Genomic DNA, 23,615 nt, shown 5'->3' with positions numbered 1-23,615 from the left:
ACATGTCAGCTGTTTTGAACAGCTGACATGTGCCCGTAATAGCGGCGGGTGAAATCGCAATTCACCCGCCGCTATTAACTAGTTAAATGCCGCTGTCAAACCCAGACAGCGGCATTTAACCGGCGCTTCCAGCCGGGCGGCCGGAAATGAGCTCATCGCTGACCCCCGTCACATGATCGGGGGTCAGCGATGCTTCTGTATAGTAACCATAGAGGTCCTTGAGACCTCTATGGTTACTGATCCCCAGTAGCTGTGAGCGCCACCCTGTGGTCGGCGCTCATAGCACACCTGCATTTCTGCTGCATAGCAGCGATCTGATGATCGCTCCTATGTAGCAGAGCCGATCGCGTTGTGCCAGCTTCTAGCCTCCCATGGAGGCTATTGAAGCATGGCAAAAGTAAAAAAAAAAAGTGAAAAAAATAAAAAAATATAAAAGTTTAAATCACCCCCCTTTCACCCCAAAATAAATCAATAAAAAAAAATCAAACCTACACATATTTGGTATCGCCGCTTTTAGAATCGCCCGATCTATCAACAAAAAAAAGGATTAACCTGATCGCTAAACGGCGTAGCGAGAAAAAGATGTGAAATGCCAGAATTACTTTTTTTGGTCGCCGCGACATTGCATTAAAATGCAATAACGGGCGATCAAAAGAACATATCTGCACCAAAATGGTATCATTAAAAACGTCAGCTCAGCGCACAAAAAATAAGCCCTCACCTGACCCCAGATCATGAAAAATGGAGACGCTACGGGTATCAGAAAATGGCGCAATTTTTTTTAGCAAAGTTTGGAATTTTTTTTCACCACTTAGATAAAAAATAACCTAGACATGTTTGGTGTCTATGAACTCGTACTGACCTGGAGAATCATAATGGTAGGTCAGTTTTAGCATTTAGTAAACCTAGCAAAAAATCCAAGCAAAAAACATGTGGGATTGCACTTTTTTTGCAATTTCACAGCACTTGGAATTTTTTTCCCGTTCTCTAGTACTCGACATGGTAAAACCAATGATGTTGTTCAAAAGTACAACTTGTTTCGCAAAAAATAAGCCCTCAGATGGCTATATTGACGGAAAAATAAAAAAGTTATGGCTCTGGGAAGGAGGGGAGCGAAAAATTAACATGGAAAAACGGAAAATCCCAAGGTCATGAAGGGGTTAACATTTGTGAGGGCTCTCAGTCCACATTACTAATAATGGATAGGTGTCTTGTTGACACCTCTCCATTATTAACCAGGCTTAATGTCACCTTACAATAGCAAGGTGGCATTAACCCTTTCTTACCCCATATCCCACCGCTACAGGGCAGTGGGAAGCGAGAGGCTATTTGCCAGAATAGGGGCATCTTCCAGATGTGCCTTTTCTGGGGTGGCTGGGGGCAGATGTTTTTAGCCGTGAGGGGGGCAATAACCATGGACCCTCTCTAGGCTATTAATATCTGCCCTCAGTCACTGGCTTTCCCACTCTGGCGGAGAAAATAGAGCGGGAGCCCACACCAGTTTTCCGTGATTTAACCCTTTATTTTAACACCTGGACCTCCCAAATTTTGCACACACTCTCTACTAACATCATTAGTGAGGAATATGTAAAAATATAACGGATATGAAATGGTTTACTGTATGTAAACCATGTTTCATATCCTGTCGGGTTTCATAAGGAGATTGAATTACCATCTTTTATGCTATCTATTATATATAAATATATATATATATATATATATATATATATATATATATATATATATATATATACTGAAGGCATCAAAACTATGAATTAACACATGTGGAATTATATACTTAACAAAAAAGTGTGAAACAACTGAAATTATGTCTTATAGTCTAGTTTCTTCAAAGTAACAACTGAAATTATGTCTTATAGTCTAGTTTCTTCAAAGTAGCCACCTTTTGCTTTGATGACTGCTTTGCACACTCTTGGAATTCTCTTGATGAGCTTCAAGAGGTAGTCACCGGGAATGGTCTTCCAACAATCTTGAAGGAGTTTCCAGAGATGCTTAGCACTTGTTGGCCCTTTTGCCTACACTCTGCGTTCCAGCTCACCCCAAACCATCTCGATTGGGTTCAGGTCTGGTGACTGTGGAGGCCAGGTCATCTGGCGTAGCACCCCATCACTCTCCTTCTTGGTCAAATAGCACTTACACAGGCTGGAGGTGTGTTTGGAGTCATTGTCCTGTTGAAAAATAAATGATGGTCCAACTAAACGCAAACCAGATGGAATAGCATGCCGCTGCAAGATGCTGTGGTAGCCATGCTGGTTCAGTATGCCTTAAATTGAATAAATCACCAAAAGTGTCACCAGCAAAACACCCCCACACCATCACACCTCCTCCTCTATGCTTCACGGTGGGAACCAGGCATGTAGAGTCCATCTGTTCACCTTTTCTGCATCACACAAAGACACGGTGGTTGGAACCAAAGATCTCAAATTTGGACTCATCAGACCAAAGCACAGATTTCCACTGGTCTAATGTCCATTTCTTGTGTTCTTTAGCCCAAACAAGTCTCTTCTGCTTGTTGCCTGTCCTTAGCAGTGGTTTCCTAGCAACTATTTTACCATGAAGGCCTGCTGCACAAAGTCTCCTCTTAACAGTTGTTTTAGAGATGTGTCTGCTGCTAGAACTCTGTGTGGCATTGACCTGGTCTCTAATCTGAGCTGCCGTTAACCTGCGATTTCTGAGGCTGGTGACATGGATAAACTTATCCTCAGAAGCAGAGGTGACTCTTGGTCTTCCTTTCCTGGGGCAGTCCTCATGTGAGCCAGTTTCTTTGTAGCGCTTAATGGTTTTTGCCACTGCACTTGGAGACACTTTTAAAGTTTTCCCAATTTTTCGGACTGACTGACCTTCATTTCTTAAAGTAATGATGGCCACTTGTTTTTCTTTACTTAGCTGCTTTTTTCTTGCCATAATACAAATTCTAACAGTCTATTCAGTAGGACTATCAGCTGTGTATTCACCAGACTTCTGCACAACACAACTGATGGTCCTAACCCCATTTATAAGGCAAGAAATCCCACTTATTAAACCTGACAGGGCACACCTGTGAAGTGAAAACCATTCCCGGTGACTACCTCTTGAAGCTCATCAAGAGAATGCCAAGAGTGTGCAAAGCAGTCATCAAAGCAAAAGGTGGCTACTTTGAAGAACCTAGAATATAAGACATAATTTCAGTTGTTTCACACTTTTTTGTTAAGTATATAATTCCATATGTGTTAATTCATAGTTTTGATGCCTTCAGTGTGAATGTACAATTTTCATAGTCATGAAAATACAGATAAATCTTTAAATGAGAAGGTGTGTCCAAACTTTTGGTCTGTACTGTATATATATATATATATATATATATATATATATATATATATATATATATACCTACCTATTCTATGTGTGGACATTTATTTTATCTATTCCATTCTAACCTGTCAGTGTGATTTTACTGTACACCGCACTGAATTGTCGGCTTTTCTCTCTAACACCGGTGTGTATTTCTCACAAGTCACATGCATGGTCCATGTGTATTCCGTATTTTTCTCGCCCCCATAGACTTTCATTGGCGTATTCTTCTCGGAATACGCTTACAAACGCAGCATGCTGCAATTTTCTCAGCCCGTTAAATACGGCCGGGAAATATATGCCAGATAGGAGCTGCCCCATAGAGAAACATTGGTCAGTGTGCAATGCTTTGTTTTTGCGCCTCTCATACGTCCGTATTCCTGTCTAGTGTGACCCCGGCCTTACTTTCAGGAGGTCCCCCCTCATGCCAAATAGTTAGCCAGATAGTGGAATACATATTCCACATCCCTTTACAATGCCAGCTAAAACATGCCCATTTGAATTTTGGGCTTTGCCCGCCACCACCACCATGTCCACCGCCATGTCATTATGCGACCCTGGCTGACAATTAGCAGAGAGCCAGCAGGTGCTGTGCAACCTAAAAATGCATTTGTTCAGACTGGCCTACCGCTTGCGAGCAGGGCCCTCATTCCTCTTGGTATCTGTTTTGATCTATGTGTTCATTGTTATGCTGTTATGTCTATTGTCTGTACAAGTCCCCTTTAAAATGTAAAGTTCTGCGGAATATATTGGCGCTATAGAAATAAAATTATTATTTATTATCATTAACCTGAGTTTGCTAAGGGCCCTCTGGTGACCCTGTATCATACATTTGGGAGAGCTTCCGTTCCTACATTCAGGAGGTCCCTCCCTCATGTCAAATAGTCAGCAAGTTAGTGGAATACATATTCCCCATCCCTTTACAATGCCATTTTAAACATGCTCATTTGAATTTTGGGCTTTGCCAGGAAACCACCACCATGTCCATCGCCATATCATTATGCGGCCCTCGCTTACAATTTGCGGAGAGCCACCAGTTGCTTTGAAATCTGCATTTTGTAAGGTTCACAATCCACTTTTGCCACCTGATGCCACTGGAACCACTGTCATAGCGGGTGAAGCCGCTGTAAGGTGAATAAAATACAGGAGTTGGGGGAGCTGTATGATCAATGTCTGTAAATTGTATTCTACCAGACACCAAAAGCATTAAATTCGGAATGCAGTGTATGCCTGTATTATGGTCAGTCTGTCAGGCCAGAAACCCATGTCAAGAACATGTGCAAGCGTCATTTTACTTGGAAGCAGATTCCTCAAGGGAAAGAGACAGGAGTGCTATTGACCAATCTACACAAGCCTATGCACTTCTGGAAACTACCCAACCAGGCAGAATGTATCTTTTGCATGGTTTTGAGCAACAATGGAGTAATTACAGGATATGTTCCAGAGAGTGTTGATGTCTGTGGACTATAAGGTGACAGGTAGTGCTGCAGAGCTCAGGTAAAGGCCTTAGCGTGGCAATGACCATGTTCCGATATGTGTAAGGCTGCGGCCTGAATAGGTCTGTGGAGCGTATTATCCCAGTCTCTTAGACGTGCTTAAAATATACAGAAACTGGCCAATGCCCCACCACCATTTTTTGTAAGGACCCAAGTTTAGAAAATTTAAAGGAAGCAACAGTTTAGTAAAGAGACACAAGTCTCATTTAGGAGCCTGGAAAAGTCAGCAATGGTCTTTATCCAGCATCGGACAATGTAAATTGCTAAAGAATATGTATGCCCTATCTAACTAACAATTTGTGAACAGACCTATATGCGGACACGGGACAACTGAACGCTGCTCAGGGACAATGAACTGGACATGGTTGCTGACTGTTGTGTCTGTGCAACTGCAGGTTGTGTACAGAAGGTCTCAGTGCCTCATTCCTGAACAGCAGAGTGGTAATGACGTAACACTAGGGAAGGGCCAGTGGTTTCAGACACAGATTTTTTACCCAGGTGTTCCTCCCACCTTCTTGGGTGCTGCGTATATGAGCAGTATATGGCATATGCTAACAGATGTATTATGTCGAATTTCCCTTTGTAAAGGGATGTTTGGGTAAGATTTTTGAACTAGAGGCATATATATATATATACAGGGTGGGCATGTACATGGATATACCTAAATAAAATGGGAATGGCTGGTGATATTAACTTCCTGTTTGTGGCACATTAGTATATGGGAGGGGTAAAACTTCACCAGATGGGTGGTGACCATGGCAGCCATTTTGAAGTCAGCCATTTTGGATCCAGCTTTATTTTTTCCAATGGGAAAACAAATCAAACTTATTGAGAATTTCACAAGAAAAACAAATGTTATGCTTGGTTTTAACGTAACTTTATTCTTTCATGAGTTATTTACAAGTTTCTCTTTGTTTACATCCATTGACATGTCACAAAGGTTAACACGTGAGGAGCTAAATGAAATTGTGTTGATCTCTGGTGAACGAAGTACCCGGGTCATTGCAGCAGATTTCAATGCAAGACACCCTACGCAAGAAAACTGTCACTGTTCCCATTTGCTTTAGGTGTATCCATATAAATGGCCCACCCAAAAAAGTTTGCCTCATCACTGAACATAATGTTCTGTGTAAACTGAGGGTCCTGTTCCAATTTTTGTTTTGTGCATTTTGCAAATTCAGCACCCCGATCTGGGTCATCCTCGTTGAGATTTTTCAGCAGCTGGATTTTGTAAGGGTGTCATTTGTAAGTAGCTAATATCCTCCAAAGGGATGTTCGACTTCAAAATTGCCGCCATGGTCACCATCCATCTTGAAAAGTTTTCCCCCTCCCATATACTAATGTGCCACAAACAGGAAGTTGATATCATCAACCATTCCCATTTTATTTAGGTGTATCCATATACATGGCCCACCCTGTAGAACATGTTATATTGCTCATATTATTATTCCATGTAAGGCTGAAACGTGAAGAATTGTGAGGAGCATATTAATGCATTCATGTTCCAAAATGTCCAACTGCAGACCCAAAAAACAACATCAGCTTATCAGACACACTGCACAATGTACAAAGGTTTCCAAAAATTACCTCAAGGGGGTTGTATCATACACGCTGAGACCGTGATGGGGACCTCACAATACATTTTGCAGTTATAACACTAGGTAGAGATAGAGTTCCTAGATTCACCATTGCACAATGTGCAAAGGTTTAAAAAAAATTAGCCAAGGGGTTTCTCTCAGACCAGCTGAAAGACGCCGTGATGGGAACATCACAATACACTTAGCAGCTATTACAAGAGGTAGAGAAATAGAGTACAAGTTTCAAAAAGTACAAAACAATACCCACGTGGGTTATACATAGATGAACACTAAGTACTTGTTGCAGAAGCAGGAGTTGGTGGAGGAGGAGGAGGAGTTGATTACCTGAACAAAATGGTTTTGGATGGTAAGGGATGGACATTAAGGCAACTTCCAAAAAAAAAACATTTGGCCTGCATTTACATAAACCAGGGGAGGAGTCCTGAGGAGAGAATTTGCATATTCCCAGTGCATTCTGAGATAAGTGAAGAGTCTCCGCGAGCTCAAAGAACATTGGATTTTGGCCATTTCAGCTGAAAGAAGCAGATCGGTAAACCAAGGGAGGTGTCCTGAGGAGAGAATTTGCATATTCCCAGTGCATTCTGGGATAAGTGAAGAGTCTCCGCGAGCTCAAAGAACATTGGATTTTGGCTGTTGCAAGGAAGGCATCTGCAAACCGTGCACCTACGTTTTTCACCGCTTTGATATCTCTTTAACAGAAAGAACATGAATGAGGCCAGGAGCCATTTGGGGAGCTGCATTTCTTGCTACAACTTCACAGACGTACCAATGGAAAAGCCAAACTTCACATGCCAGAAAGGCAAGTGCAGCGCCCCCACTGCCGCAGGGCCGAGGGGTACCCGGTACCGGGCCTCTGAGTCTCTGCTCTGGGGTTGTCACGGTGGCTAGGCCCGGTCCGTAACCCTGCTGAGGGGCGCTCGAAATAAATAATAGGTGTTGGTAGTGGTGCGGTGTAGTGCCGGTCGCAGTTAATAACGAGGACACCAGGTTGCAGTCTCTTTACCTCTTTACTGAAGGTCTCAAAGTCCTCAATCCGGAATACGGTTAACCAGGCTGCGCAAGTCCGGCCGGTCCGATGGCACCTCCAGAGTTCCCTTTGCAGGTGGAAATCTGTGCCTTCCTACTAGCGCTATGTGTTGTGGTCCTCCCCTGCTGAGCTTACGGGATAGTCCCCATAACTGTTGTGTCTGTTTCTCGTGTTCCCTCACAACTCGATTAGATGATCTTCTGCTAATCCTCCGTCCCTCCCTGGTGTTATGGTTGGGACGCACCCGTATGACGGGTAGGCTCGGAGCTCTTCCGGGACCCTAGAGTCGCCCCTCTCCAAAGGTTGCCCCCTATGTCTGCGTAGGTGATTTAGGTGAGACAGCCCGCCTGTGACTGACTGTCCTGCCGTTGGTTTGAAGTATGGCTTAGAGCTCTGTACCTCCTCGGCGTTCCGGCCGCCGGTTGTTTGCACCTCAGTAGGATGTTGCCTCGATCTTACAGCACGACTCCTACTGGTATTCTCCTTCTTGCTTTGATCTCGTTTCTCACTCAGCACAATAAATCTCGCTTCTTGTCCTTTCTTAGGGCACCGCCGCTATCAAGTGCAGGCGCGGTCCCGTAGCTTTCTCTCTGTTTGCCAGGCCTCTGTCAGGATCCCACCCCTGACAGGGACCCTACCGAATCTTCCCCTACAACACCCTCTGCCACAAGGTGTTGCCTGGTTCCAACCCAGTCAGCGTTCTCTCTCACTTCCTGCCTAACCCCCAGTTTTACCAGACTGTGAGGAGTGGCCTAATGAATAGTACCCTTAGCTACCCCTGGAGGCCAGACTGTGAAATGTATTGGTGTATGTGATACCTGGTCAGATGAACTCCTTCAGTGCCATCAGACGTACCATAGCCCCCCTTAGCGGCGGAGCCACAGTACTGCAACGACCAGGACTCTGGGGCGCTGCATTCCCCCCCCCCGGTTAAATCCAGTACTCCTGGACTGGGAAGAAAACAACAATACATGTCAGCAAAAAGACATACAATTTTGAAAATGCAAGTACAAGTCAACTTTTTAACAGAGCTTCCCTTTATGGGAGGTGAGGACACTTTAACGTTACAAACATGGTTAAATACTTTTTAAATAACTTTACTATAAATAACTTTTCTTACCCAACCGGGTATTCTACTCAGTGCAAAACTTGTAAACAATAATTTAACATTGCCTTTAAGGACGTACTCGCTAAATCCACTAAAGACCTTCTTATATCACATATAAGGCTAATTAACTTTTATGCATTCTCCTTCTTTAAATTTGCAGGACCGCCTGTCCTAACTGCTCCAGACCTACTGCCTCTCCTTTCTGTTACAGGACCGCTCCTTTCCGCCCGAGCCTACTGTCCTTCCACTACTATACACAGTATAGAACATATCATTTTTCTTTCAGTTTAGGATCACTGAGCCATCTCTATATGGCTCCTAGGAGGACTCACTACTAACCCCTACGGGTTTTATCAGCAAAGTAACAGAGAAAAACAATGAACTATTTACAATCATTAAAGCATTTTTGCTTACTCTGATGGTGGCTGTACAGGGGGTGGTCTTCTATCCCCGACCGAGGCAGCACCTGTGCTGGTAGTTGGTCTCTCAGGTGCCATCAGATCAGCCGGTGTCTGGATTTGAAGGCTAACCCTGCTTGCAAGCTCGGCGGCTGCTACAAGGCGGACGGTGGTGATATTAACGAGATCTGTCAAATCTGGATCAATCGGGGCCACGGCAACAGGTGACGCTCCCTCAGGTTCACACCGGTGGACGTTCCGAGCGCACCATCCTTGTGCATTCCGGCGGCGAGTGTAGATCACCTGATCCCCCCTTTGCAATGGGTCACCATCTCGACTGCAGCAGGGAGTTTTTACGTTGTAGCTAGTAACGAAGACGTCAGTTGGTAGTCCCGGTTCCTGTATGGAGCCCCAACCCCTCTTCGGGTGGAAGGCTAGCACAGTCCCCCGCTTTACCACGTCGTTCCTGTTATGCGCAGGCTTCCTGTGTTGCGTCTTCGGCATATCAGATTGTTCTGTTCCATCTCGGTTTTTCCAGTGTTGGATCAGACATTGTCTATACTGTTCCCAAGTGAGCACAGCAAGGGTGAGGCTCTCCCCCGGAGCTCCATACGGCTCGTTCCAGGGGGTGTCCCACCGGAGGATCACCCCGTCCGGGCCTACATCTATGGGTTCCCCCATCTTGGTCGGTAGTGGAGGTACCAGCTTCCCCATCGCGTCGGGGGTGAGGACTACCCGCTCCACTGAGAGGAAACGGTTATTGTTGCTGGGGTGAGGAGCGGTCATAGGAGCGGGATCGGTCAGGGGAGCCGGATTGGTCGGGAGAGCAGAATCGGCCGGGGGAGTAGGGGTGCCGTCCATACCTGCGCCTGATGTGATTCCACCGATGTCGATCTGTTCCGTTGACGAGGACACTGGAATCGGCTGCAGCCCGGACCGCGGCTCTTCCGGAGTGGCCTCTTGATGTGGCTCCGCCCTCCATGGCTCCGCGGCTGGGATAGGTAGGCTCGGCTCCTCCACTGGCGGCTCCAAGGAGTTCAGGTCCTTCACCGGCGGTGGACGCGAGTCCGCCTCTGATGGGTGAGGACAAGCCGGGATCACCTCGCTGTTGCTCGGGCACTTGCTGCTCATTGTCGCTGTCTGGCATTTGGCGGCAACGCATGCACCTGGCTCTGCCATTTCTCCGAGGTCGGGCTCCTTCTTCACCTCGTTCCCGCCATTGCAAATCAGGGGGCGGTTCTCCTCTGCTGCTGGGTAGGTCGTCCTCTCGCAGCAGGAGTCGGAGGGGGCGGTCGCCACTTCTGGCGCCGTTCTGGTAGTCTCCTCCCATGGCACGCCCTTCTTCTCCCTCTGCGCTCCCTGTGGCGCTGCAATGGCGGCGACTTTTGGTGGGAACTTTTTGGCGGCAAGCGACAACACACAGTCTTTGCAATAAAGTACAGTCCAAGCACAGTAAATTACAGTTCCAAGGCACACATGACCCGATTCCTCAGGCTTAAGTAGATCCTGTTCGTGACTCCAAGTTTGCAGCGCCCCCACTGCCGCAGGGCCGAGGGGTACCCGGTACCGGGCCTCTGAGTCTCTGCTCTGGGGTTGTCACGGTGGCTAGGCCCGGTCTGTAACCCTGCTGAGGGGCGCTCCAAATAAATAATAGGTGTTGGTAGTGGTGCGGTGTAGTGCCGGTCGCAGTTAATAACGAGGACACCAGGTTGCAGTCTCTTTACCTCTTTACTGAAGGTCTCAAAGTCCTCAATCCGGAATACGGTTAACCAGGCTGCGCAAGTCCAGCCGGTCCGATGGCACCTCCAGAGTTCCCTTTTTAGGTGGAAATCTGTGCCTTCCTACTAGCGCTATGTGTTGTGGTCCTCCCCTGCTGAGCTTACGGGATAGTCCCCACAACTGTTGTGTCTGTTTCTCCTGTTCCCTCACAACTCGATTAGATGATCTTCTGCTAATCCTCCGTCCCTCCCTGGTGTTATGGTTGGGACACACCCGTATGACGGGTAGGCTCGGAGCTCTTCCGGGACCCTAGAGTCGCCCCTCTCCAAAGGTTGACCCCTATGTCTGCGTAGGTGATTTAGGTGAGACAGCCCGCCTGTGACTGACTGTCCTGCCGTTGGTTTGAAGTATGGCTTAGAGCTCTGTACCTCCTCGGCGTTCCGGCCGCCGGTTGTTTGCACCTCAGTAGGATGTTGCCTCGATCTTACAGCACGACTCCTACTGGTATTCTCCTTCTTGCTTTGATCTCGTTTCTCACTCAGCACAATAAATCTCGCTTCTTGTCCTTTCTTAGGGCACCGCCGCTATCAAGTGCAGGCGCGGTTCCGTAGCTTTCTCTCTGTTTGCCAGGCCTCTGTCAGGATCCCATCCCTGACAGGGACCCTACCGAATCTTCCCCTACAACACCCTCTGCCACAAGGTGTTGCCTGGTTCCAACCCAGTCAGTGTTCTCTCTCACTTCCTGCCTAACCCCCAGTTTTACCAGACTGTGAGGAGTGGCCTAATGAATAGTAACCATAGCTCCCCCTGGAGGCCAGACTGTGAAATGTATTGGTGTATGTGATACCTGGTCAGATGAACTCCTTCAGTGCCGTCAGACGTACCATAGCCCACCTTAGCGGCGGAGCCACAGTACTGCAACAACCAGGACTCTGAGGCGCTGCACAAGCTTGTGTTCCTGTTGGAAGAAAAGTTGCAAAATCTAGAAGAGAGGTTAGCTACATTGAAAACCATTAAGGAAGGTGAAGAGTTCTTAGACAGAGCAGAATTATCTCTTCATGTCACAGAAAGAGAAGAAATTTGAAGTGCACCAGAAGAAACAGAGGAATGGAAGCATGTGACCCAGAGAAGCAGGAGGATCGGGAGGCAGTCAGCACCCATACTGCTCAGGAACCAATACCAGGCTCTGAACGATGAAGAAATACATCAAGATAAGACTTAACCCACAAAGAACAACGCCCTCATAGTCCTCCTGGATGGAGAAAGAAAAATGTTGTGAAGAAGAAATGGAGAATTATGGTCATGGGGGATTCCCTGTTGAGAGGCCGCTATCTGCAGACCGGATATAACCTCATGAGAAATGTGCTGTCTTCCAGATGCAAAAATTAAAGATGTGTCTGACAGAATATCAGGACTCTTCAGACCTACAGACGACCACCCATTCCTGCTAATACATGTGGGGATAAATGACACAAAGCATGGGCAACAAACAAGGAGAATTGGAACTACTAACACAGGAGAAGAAATATGATGTCATTGGAATCACGGAAACTTGGTGGGACAATACACATGATTGGAATACAAGGCTAGAAGGATACAACTTATTTGCAAGAAACAAAATTGATAAACGAGGAGGAGGTGTGGCATTGTATGTTAGAAAAGCGTATATCTGCACAGAGATTGAAGCTTCAGAGACTGGGAGTTCTGTGGAAACTAGGTAAGAATACAAGGAGAGAACAACAGAAAGGACACCATTGTAGGCATTTACTACACGCCACCTGTGCAAGCTGAAGATATGAATGAACTCTTTATGCATCAAATGGCCAAGCTATCCAAAAAAATATGACATAGTGGTCATGGGAGATTACAACCATCCAGACATTTTTTGGGAATCTCAGGCAAAACTAACAGGTCAAGCAGGGCCGGAATGGCCATCGTGCAGTTCTGGCAAATGCCAGAAGGGCCGATGGCAGTAGTGGGCCGCTCGAGTGTGCCGCTGTCGGCACACTCCGCACGCTGTCGCGGCACACTCCCGGCCCCGCATTCAACTATACCGGCGTCATAGACGCCGGTACAGTTGAATGCAATGATGGAGGAGAGAGCGTCTACAGACGCCCCCTCTCCCATCATTCCCCGCTCTGCCTGCCGCTGACACTGCGGGTGCGCGATGACGTCATATCATCGCGCACCTGCTGTGTGACCGGGCGGGCAGACTGCAGCTGCTGAGACCGGAGCCAGGAGCAGCGCGGGGCACGAGGAGAGAGGTGAGTAGAGTGTATGTTTTTTTTTATCAATGAGCGATGACTGGATTGTGGGGCTATTGGGGGGGGGGGCTGCCTGCCTGCCTGCATTACATTCTATGTGGGCTGCCTGCATTACATTCTATGGGGGCTGTGCTGCATTATATTGTATGGTGGATGCCTGCATTACATTCTATGGGGGCTGGCTGCATTCCATTCCATGGGCCTGTGCTGCATTATATTCTATGGGGCTGGCTGCATTCCATTCCATGGGCCTGTGCTGCATTATATTCTATGGGGCTGGCTGCATTCCATTCCATGGGCCTGTGCTGCATTATATTCTATGGGCTTGTGCTGCATTATATTCTATGGGCCTGGCTGCATTCCATTCCATGGGCCTGTGCTGCATTATATTCTATGGGGCTGGCTGCATTCCATTCCATGGGCCTGTGCTGCATTATATTCTATGGGGCTGGCTGCATTCCATTCCATGGGCCTGTGCTGCATTATATTCTATGGGGCTGTGCTGCATTATATTCTATGGGGCTGGCTGCATTACATTGTATGGTGGCTGTGCTGCATTATATTGTATGGGGCTGTGCTGCATTATATTCTATGGGGCTGTGCTGCATTATATTATATGGGGCTGTGCTGCATTACATTCTATGGGGGCTGTGCTGCATTACATTCTATGGGGGCTGTGCTGCATTAAATTCTATGGGGCTGGCTGTATTACATTCTATGGGGGCTGTGCTGCATTACATTCTATGGGGGCTGTGCTGCATTACATTCTATGGGGGCTGTGCTGCATTACATTCTATGGGGGCTGTGCTGTATTACATTCTATGGGGGCTGTGCTGTATTACATTCTATGGGGCTGTGCTGTATTACATTCTATGGGGGCTGTGCTGTATTACATTCTATGGGGGCTGGGCTGTCTTACATTCTATGGGGGCTGGGCTGTATTACATTCTATGGGGGCTGTGCTGCATTACATTCTATGGGGGCTGTGCTGTATTACATTCTATGGGGCTGTGCTGTATTATAGTCTATGGGGGCTGTGCTGTGTTACATTCTATGGGGACTGAGCTGTATTATAGTCTATGGGGGCTGTGCTGTGTTACATTCTATGGGGACTGAGCTGTAATGCTGGATACAGCTGTAATTATATGTTATATAGTCGTGTTACACTCCCCTCACTTCTTGTAGCCTACAAGTGTACAAAGATATTATACAGTCACCATGCGACAAGTGGGCCTGTGTGACTTCAAATGCCAGGGCTGAATTTTAGTCCCAGTCCGGCCCTGAGGTCAAGTAAATTCTTATCCTCTCTTGCTGACAACTTTATCTTCCAAAAGGTGGGGGATAAAACAAGGGGATCTGCTACCTTGGATGTAATCCTTATAAACAGGGAGGAAATGGTTGAGGAGGTAAGAGTGGCTGGAACCCTATGAGGTAGCGACCATGCTATTTTAGAATTTTGGATAACTAGAGGAGGGAGACCTGTGAAGACTCAGACTTCATGGTTAGATTTCAGAAAGGCAGATTTTAAGGGACTCGGAAAGAGAATCGTATGGATCCAATGGTTGGATATCCTTAAGGACAAAAATGTCCAGGAAGGATGGGAAATCTTGAATAATTAGATTCTCAAAGCACAATCATTAACAATTTCAAAAAGAGGTAAGAATATGAAGCATTTAAGGAAATCAGGATGGATAAACACAGAACTTAAACACATGCTAAAAAGGAAGAAAGAAATGTTTATCAAATGAAACGAGGGAGGCATATCTAAAGAAGACTATAATTCTGTCTGCAGAAAACTGCAGGGCACAAATCAGATTATTAAAGCTGACAGAGTTAAGGCTTGCAAGAGACATCAAAAGCAATAAAAATGATTTTGGGGATATGTCAAAAGTAAAAGAAAAGTCAAAGATACTATAGGATTTTTACAGGATGAAAATGATGAAATGGTAAGAAAGGATGTTGAGAAGGCTGAACTTTTAAATTCATATTTTTCATCTGTTTTCTCTCAGAAAGGAAATGTAACATCAACTGATCTTCACTGTCATATTCAAGGAATAGAAGAATCCAGGATATCTATAAACAGAAAGATAATGAGGAAACACTTAGCTAACATACCGTATATACTCGAGTATAAGCCGAGATTTTCAGACCAAATTTTTGGGCTGAAAGTGCCCCTCTCGGCTTATACTCGAGTCACTGTCGGCGGCAGGGTCGGCGGGTGAGGGGGAGAGATGTCTGAGGCATACTTACCTGCTTCCGGCGCTCCTGGCGCTGTCCCTGCAGTCCCACGGTCTTCGGGTGCCGCAGCTCTTCCCCTGTTCAGCGGTCACGTGGGACCGCTCATTAAAGTCATGAATACGGACTCCACCCCCATAGGGGCGGAGCCGCATATTCATTTCTCTAATGAAGCGGTAACGGTGACCGCTGACAGAGGAAGAGGCTGGGGCACCCGGAGACCAGCTGTCCGGGAGAAGGAGCCAGGGACGCCGGGAGCAGGTAAGTATGTCATATTCACCTGTCCGCATTCCACACGCCGGGCGCCGCTCTGTCTTCCGCGTCCTCTTGCTCTGACTGTTCAGGTCACAGGGCACGGTGACGTACTAATCTGCGCGTCGCCCTCTGCCTGAACAGTCAGTGTGGAGAGACGCCGAGACGGAACGCTGAGGAGCTGCGGGCAGCAAGAGAGGTGAGTATGTCATTTTTTTTTTATTGCAGCAGCAGCATTATAGATGGGGCACAGCTTTCTATGGCACATCTATGGGGCAACAATGAACGATGCAGAGCATTGTATATGGGGCACAGCTTTCTATGGCACATCTATGGGGCAACAATGAACGGTGCAGAGCATTGTATATGGGTCACAGCTTTCTATGGCACATCTATGGGGCAATAATGAACGGTGCAGAGCATTGTATACGGGGCACAGCTTTCTATGGCACATCTATGGGGCAACAATGAACGGTGCAGAGCATTGTATATGGGGCACAGCTTTCTATGGCACATCTATGGGGCAACAATGAACGGTACAGAGCATTGTATATGGGGCACAGCTTTCTATGGCACATGTTATGGTCTGGTGATTAAGGAGCAACATGGGACGAGCTCTGTAGGAGGTGCTACCTGTACTGACCGCAGTTTCTGAACCTAACACAACACTAGAAGTAGCCGTGGGATGTTCCTGTCACTCCTAGACACCTCGTCACAGCCGGAGAACTAACTACCCCTAAAGCTGGAAACATGAAAGCTATCTTTCCTCAGAGAAAATCCCAAAAGGATAGACAGCCCCCCACAAATATTGACTGTGAGTGGAGAAGGAAATGACATACACAGAATAAAAATAAAGATTTAGCAAAGGAGGCCACTTCTAGCTAGATAGATAGAACAGGATAAAATACTGTGCGGTCAGTATAAAAACTAGAAAAATCCACCACAGAGTTTACAAAATCTCCACACCTGACTAAAGGTGTGGAGGGCAAATCTGCTTCCCCAGAGCTTCCAGCTTAACTGAATACATACATACTGACAAGCTGGACTAGGAAAACCATAGGCTGACCTGAACAATTAAGTCCACTACAAGTGGACAACAAAAGAACAAGCAAGGACTTATCTTTGCTGAATTGGACAGAATATCAGGGAAATCCGAGGAGAGATGTGACTCAAACCTGGAAACATTGACAACTGGCAATGGCTGAAGATCAGAGCCAGGTTAAATAGCCGAGCCAGAAGAGACAATCAGTGGAAGCAGCTGCTACAGCTAAATCCAAGGAGCAGCCGTTCCACTTAAAACCACCGGGGGGAACCCAAGAGCAGAACTCACAAAAATGCGATTTACAACCACCGGAGGGAGCCCAAGAGTGGAATTCACAACAGTACCCCCCCCCCCCTTGAGGAGGGGTCACCGAACCCTCACCAGAGCCCCCAGGACGATCAGGACGAGCCAAGTGAAAAGCACGAACCAAATCGGCGGCATGGACATCGGAGGCAACAACCCAAGAATTATCCTCCTGGCCATAACTCTTCCACTTAACAAGATACTGAAGCTTCCGGCTCAAAAAACGAGAATCCAAAATTTTCTCCACTACATATTCCAACTCCCCCTCAACCAACACCGGGGCAGGAGGATCAACAGAGGGAACAACGGGCACCACATATCTCCGCAACAAAGATCTATGGAAAACATTATGGATGGCAAAAGAGGCTGGAAGGGCCAAACGAAAAGATACCGGATTGATAATCTCAGAAATCTTATAAGGACCAATAAACCGAGGCTTGAACTTAGGGGAAGAAACCTTCATAGGAACATGACGAGAAGATAACCAGACTAAATCCCCAACCCGAAGCCGGGGACCAACACACCGACGGCGGTTAGCAAAACGTTGGGCCTTTTCCTGGGACAACCTCAAATTGTCCACCACGTGAGTTCAAATCTGCTGTAACCTGTTCACCACAGAATCCGCACCAGGACAATCAGAAGGCTCAACCTGCCCTGCAGAAAAACGAGGATGAAAACCAAAATTACAAAAGAAAGGCGAAACCAAAGTAGCCGAACTAGCCCGATTATTAAGGGCAAACTCGGCCAACGGCAAGAAAGCCACCCAATCATCCTGATCGGCAGACACAAAGCATCTCAAATAGGTTTCCAAGGTCTGATTAGTTCGCTCAGTTTGGCCATTTGTCTGAGGATGGAACGCCGAAGAAAAAGACAAATCAATGCCCATCCTAGCACAAAAGGACCGCCAAAACCTAGAAACAAACTGGGAACCTCTGTCAGACACAATATTCTCCGGAATGCCATGCAAACGAACCACATGCTGAAAAAACAATGGAACCAAATCAGAGGAGGAAGGCAATTTAGGCAAAGGTATCAAATGGACCATCTTAGAAAACCGGTCACAAACCACCCAGATAACAGACATCTTCTGGGAAACAGGAAGATCCGAAATAAAATCCATGGAAATATGCGTCCAAGGCCTCTCAGGGACCGGTAAAGGCAAAAGCAACCCACTAGCGCGGGAACAGCAAGGCTTGGCCCGGGCACAAGTCCCACAGGACTGCACAAAAGAACGCACATCCCGCGACAAGGAAGGCCACCAAAAGGACCTAGCAACCAAATCTCTGGTACCAAAAATCCCAGGATGACCAGCCAACACCGAACAATGAACCTCAGAAATTACCTTACTAGTCCATCTAACAGGGACAAACAGTTTCCCTACTGGACAGCGGTCAGGTTTATCAGCCTGAAATTCCTGAAGCACCCGCCGTAAATCAGGGGAGATGGCAGAAAGAATCACCCCCTCCTTGAGAATGCCAACCGGCTCAAGGACTCCCGGAGAATCAGGCAAAAAACTCCTAGAGAGGGCATCAGCCTTAACATTCTTAGATCCCGGAAGATACGAGACCACAAAATCAAAACGGGAGAAAAACAGGGACCATCGAGCCTGTCTAGGATTCAACCGCTTGGCAGACTCGAGGTAAGTCAGATTCTTATTATCAGTCAAGACCACAACACGGTGCTTGGCTCCCTCAAGCCAATGTCGCCACTCTTCAAATGCCCACTTCATAGCCAACAACTCCCGATTGCCTACATCATAATTACGCTCTGCAGGCGAAAACTTTCTGGAAAAGAAGGCACACGGTTTCATCAAAGAACCATCAGAACTCCTCTGAGACAAAACGGCCCCTGCCCCAATCTCAGAAGCGTCAACCTCAACCTGAAAAGGAAGAGAAACATCTGGCTGACGCAACACAGGGGCAGAAGTAAATCGGCGTTTAAGCTCCTGAAAGGCCTCCACAGCCGCAGAGGACCAATTCGTAACATCAGCGCCTTTCTTCGTTAAATCGGTCAGGGGCTTAACCACACTGGAAAAGTTGGCAATGAAACGGCGATGAACGGCTCTTCACAGATGTGGGTTGAATCCAATCATGAATGGCTTGGACCTTAACAGGATCCATTTCTATAGACGAGGGAGAAAAAATGAAACCCAAAAAAGAAACCTTCTGAACTCCAAATAGGCACTTAGACCCCTTCACAAATAAAGCATTATCACGAAGGATCTGAAATACCATCCTGACCTGTTTCACATGAGACTCCCAATCATCGGAAAAAATCCAAATATCATCCAAATAAACAATCATGAATTTATCAAGATAATTCCGGAAGATATCATGCATGAAGGACTGAAACACAGATGGAGCATTAGAGAGTCCGAATGGCATCACAAGGTATTCAAAATGGCCTTCGGGCATATTAAATGCAGTTTTCCATTTGTCACCCTGTTTAATACGGACAAGATTATACGCCCCTCGAAGGTCAATCTTAGTAAACCAACTAGCCCCCTTAATCCGAGCAAACAAATCAGAAAGCAAAGGTAAAGAGTATTGGAATTTGACCGTGATCTTATTAAGAAGGCGATAATCAATACAGGGTCTCAGGGAGCCATCCTTCTTGGCAACAAAAAAAAATCCCGCTCCCATTGGTGACGAAGACGGCCGAATATGCCCTTTCTCCAAGGACTCCTTAACATAACTCCACATGGTGGCATGCTCCGGCACAGACAGATTGAAAAGTCCACCCTTAGGGAACTTACAGCCAGGAATCAAGTTAATAGCACAATCACAGTCCCTATGTGGAGGAAGGGAACTGAACTTAGGCTCATCAAATACATCCTGGAAATCCGACAAAAACTCAGGAACTTCAGAAGAGGGGGAAGAGGAAATTGACATCAAAGGAACGTCAGTCTGTACCCCTTGACAACCCCAACTAGTCACAGACATAGATTTCCAATCCAGCACAGGATTATGTACCTGCAACCATGGAAAACCCAGTACAACAACATCATGCAAATTATGCAACACCAGAAAACGACAATCTTCCTGATGTGCTGGAGCCATGTACATGGTCAGCTGAGTCCAGTACTGAGGTTTATTCTTGGCCAATGGTGTAGCATCTAGGCCCCTCAGAGGAATAGGTGTTATGACCTGGTGATTACGGAGCAGCACTGAGATGACCTGGTGGGTAAGACAAATAATAGACAAGCTCTGGGGAGGTGGTAGCTTTACTGACCGCAATCCCTACTCCTAGCACCAACACTAGAAATAGCCGTGGAGCGTTCCTAACTCTTCCTAGACGCCTCGTCACAGCCTAAGAACTAACTACCCCTGAAGATGGAAACGGAAAACTATCTCGCCTCAGAGAAACCCCCAAAAGGAAAGATAGCCCCCCACAAATATTGACGGTGAGTGGAGACGGAAACAACAAACTCAGAAATGAAAATAGATTTTAGCAAAGGAGGCCAATACTATCTAAATAGACAGAGATAGAAAAGGATACTGTGCGGGCAGTATAAAAACTAAAAAATCCACGCAGAGTTTACAAAAAATAACCTCCACACCGACTTACGGTGTGGAAGAGCAAATCTGCTACCCCAGAGCTTCCAACTAGTCTGAGTATTTCATAATGACAAGCTGGACAAAAGAGACATAACTTAACCCTGAACAGAAGGTCAAAAGCAGGGAACAACCCAAGAATTAGCAAACTTATCTTGAGCTGAAATGGACTGGCCAACAGAGAACTTCCAGGAGAGAACTGAATCCAACAGGAAAACATTGCCAGCTGGCATGGACTACAGACTAAAGCTAAGTTATATAGCAAGGCCAGGGAACCGATTAGTGAAAGCAGCTGCTAAGTTCCACTAGAAACCACCAGAAAGAGCCCAAGAGCAGAACTCCCAAAAATACCATTCATAACCACAGGATGGAGCCCAAGAACGGAATTCACAAAAAATAGGGCTCTGCAAAGGCTGCAAGTAAAAACCACAGCGTCTGGCAAATTCCAAGTCCATTAAGTTCAGGGCAGCGCCTGAATCCACAAATGCCATGACAGAAAAGGACGATAATGAGCATATCAGGGTCACAGATAAGAGAAATTTAGGCTGTACAGTACTGATGGTAACAGACCTAGCTACTCTCTTAGTACGCTTAGGGCAATCAGAGATAACATGAGCAGAATCACCACAGTAAAAACACAGCCCATTCTGACGTCTAAATCCCTGCCGTTCTGCTCTAGTCAAAATCCTATCACATTGCATCGGCTCAGGAGTCTGCTCAGAGGACACTGCCATATGGTGCACAACTTTGCGCTCGCGGAGGCGCCGATCAATCTGAATGGCTAGAGACATAGATTCGTTCAAACCAGCAGGCGTGGGGAACCCCACCATAACATCCTTAAGGGCTTCAGAAAGACCCTTTCTGAAAATTGCAGCCAGAGCATCCTCATTCCATTTAGTGAGCACAGACCACTTTCTAAATTTCTGGCAGTATAATTCTGCCGCTTCCTGACCCTGACACAGAGCCAACAAGGTTTTCTCTGCCTGATCCACAGAATTAGGTTCATCATACAATAATCCGAGCGCTTGAAAAAATGCATCTACTGTACATTAAGCAATGCCGGATCCCCTGACTCAAGGGAGAATGCCCAGTCCTGAGGGTCACCACGCAGCAGAGAGATAACAATTTTCACCCTCTGAATGGGATCACCAGAGGAACGGGGTCTCAAAGCAAAAAACAATTTGCAGTTATTTTTAAAGTTCAAAAACTTAGATCTGTCTCCAAGAAACAAATCAGGAGTTGGAATTCTAGGCTCTAAAGCCGGAGTCTGGACAACATAATCTTGGATACTCTGTACTCTTGCAGCAAGTTGATCCACACGAGAAAACAAACCCTGAACATCCATGTCAGCGCCAAAATCCTGAACCACCCAGAGATTAAGGGGAAAAAAAAGACAAAACAGACTGCAGAAAAAAAAAATGGCTCAGAACTTTTTTTTCCTTCTTTTGAGATGCATTTAACACATGGTTGGCCAGTTGTACTGTTATGGTCTGGTGATTAAGGAGCAACATGGGACAAGCTCTGGAGGAGGTGGTACATGTACTGACCGCAGTTCCTGAACCTAACACAACACTAGAAGTAGCCGTGGGATGTTCCTGTCACTCCTAGACACCTCGTCACAGCCGGAGAACTAACTACCCCTAAAGCTGGAAACATGAAAGCTATCTTGCCTCAGAGAAAATCCTAAAAGGATAGACAGCCCCCCACAAATATTGACTGTGAGTGGAGAAGGAAATGACATACACAGAATGAAAACAAGATTTAGCAAAGGAGGCCACTTCTAGCTAGATAGATAGAACAGGATAGAATACTGTGCGGTCAGTATTAAAACTAGAAAAATCCACCACAGAGTTTACAAAATCTCCACACCTGACTAAAGGTGTGGAGGGCAAATCTGCTTCCCCAGAGCTTCCAGCTTAACTGAATACATACATACTGACAAGCTGGACTAGGAAAAACATAGGCTGAGCTGAACGATTAAGTCCACTACAAGTGGACAGCAAAAGAACAAGCAAGGACTTATCTTTGCTGAATTGGACAGAATATCAGGGAAATCCGAGGAGAGATGTGACTCAAACCTGGAAACATTGACAACTGGCAATGGCTGAAGATCAGAGCCAGGTTAAATAGCCGAGCCAGAAGAGACAATCAGTGGAAGCAGCTGCTACAGCTAAATCCAAGGAGCAGCCATTCCACTTAAAACCACCGGGGGGAACCCAAGAGCAGAACTCACAAAAATGCGATTTACAACCACCGGAGGGAGCCCAAGAGCGGAATTCACAACAGGCACATCTATGGGGCAACAATGAACGGTGCAGAGCATTGTATATGGGGAACAGCTTTCTATGGCACATCTATGGGGCAATAATGAACGGTGCAGAGCATTCTATATGGGGCACAGCTTTCTATGGCACATCAATGGGGCAACAATGAACGGTGCAGAGCATTGTACATGGGGCACAGCTTTCTATGGCACATCTATGGGGCAACAATGAACGGTGCAGAGCATTGTACATGGGGCACAGCTTTCTATGGCACATCTATGGGGCAACAATGAACGGTGCAGAGCTGTCATGGTTAGGACAAGATTATGTCTTGTACTCTCAGGGTTAAATGTTCTCAGCCTCTCTGTCAGCATGGGAGGGCTATTTATACTCGCTCCTAACGTGGTGTCCCTGTCAGCTATAGGTTTTCTGCAGTCTGTGTGCTTGACCTCTGTAGTGTGTGCTGGCTTGCTTTGTGTCTTACTGTTACCTGCTTTATTCGCTTTCCTGGATTACTGACCCCTGGCCTGGCTTCTGACTATTCTCTGACTATCCCTGTTGGTATCTTGTAATCTCCTGGTACGACTTCGGCTTGTTTCACTATTCTTTTATGCTTATCCCTTCCCTGTTTCCCCAGCGTTTGGCTCCGCCCCCTGACCGCCTCCCACTCTGTCACATGATCGTAGGTCCTTTTGCTCTACTTAGTCATTCTGTCTCATGTGAAAGGTCCTGTTGGTGTTCATGTTAGTTTCCCGGTTTTCTGGTCCAGCTCTGTTTCTGCTGGATGCAGTTTCCCCAGCAGCAGTTATACCCGTGTACCGTGACATTATAGCTGACCTTGATAGATTTCTCCCTGGTGTGGGGGGTGGTGTTTGTATACCATGGACCCTGTACAGGATCTCACCGCACAGGTTTATGAGCTTTCTCAGCTTTTGCAGAAGCTGTCTGTGGAACAGCAAGCCCTGGTCCACTCACACCAACAGGTGCAGAGAGATGTGGCAGGT

At 46.5% G+C, this 23,615-nt stretch overlaps 1 protein-coding gene across 1 annotated transcript in view; it reads left to right on the top strand.

Annotated features, from left to right (window-relative positions):
- LOC143767430 (uncharacterized) overlaps positions 1–23,615 on the top strand; it is a 59,310-nt gene that overhangs the window by 4,344 nt on the left and 31,351 nt on the right. The window lies entirely within an intron of this gene.

The sequence above is a fragment of the Ranitomeya variabilis genome, chromosome 4 (assembly GCF_051348905.1).
Source record: "Ranitomeya variabilis isolate aRanVar5 chromosome 4, aRanVar5.hap1, whole genome shotgun sequence".
NCBI lineage: Eukaryota > Metazoa > Chordata > Amphibia > Anura > Dendrobatidae > Ranitomeya > Ranitomeya variabilis.
This window is presented reverse-complemented; position numbering and strand designations above follow the sequence as displayed.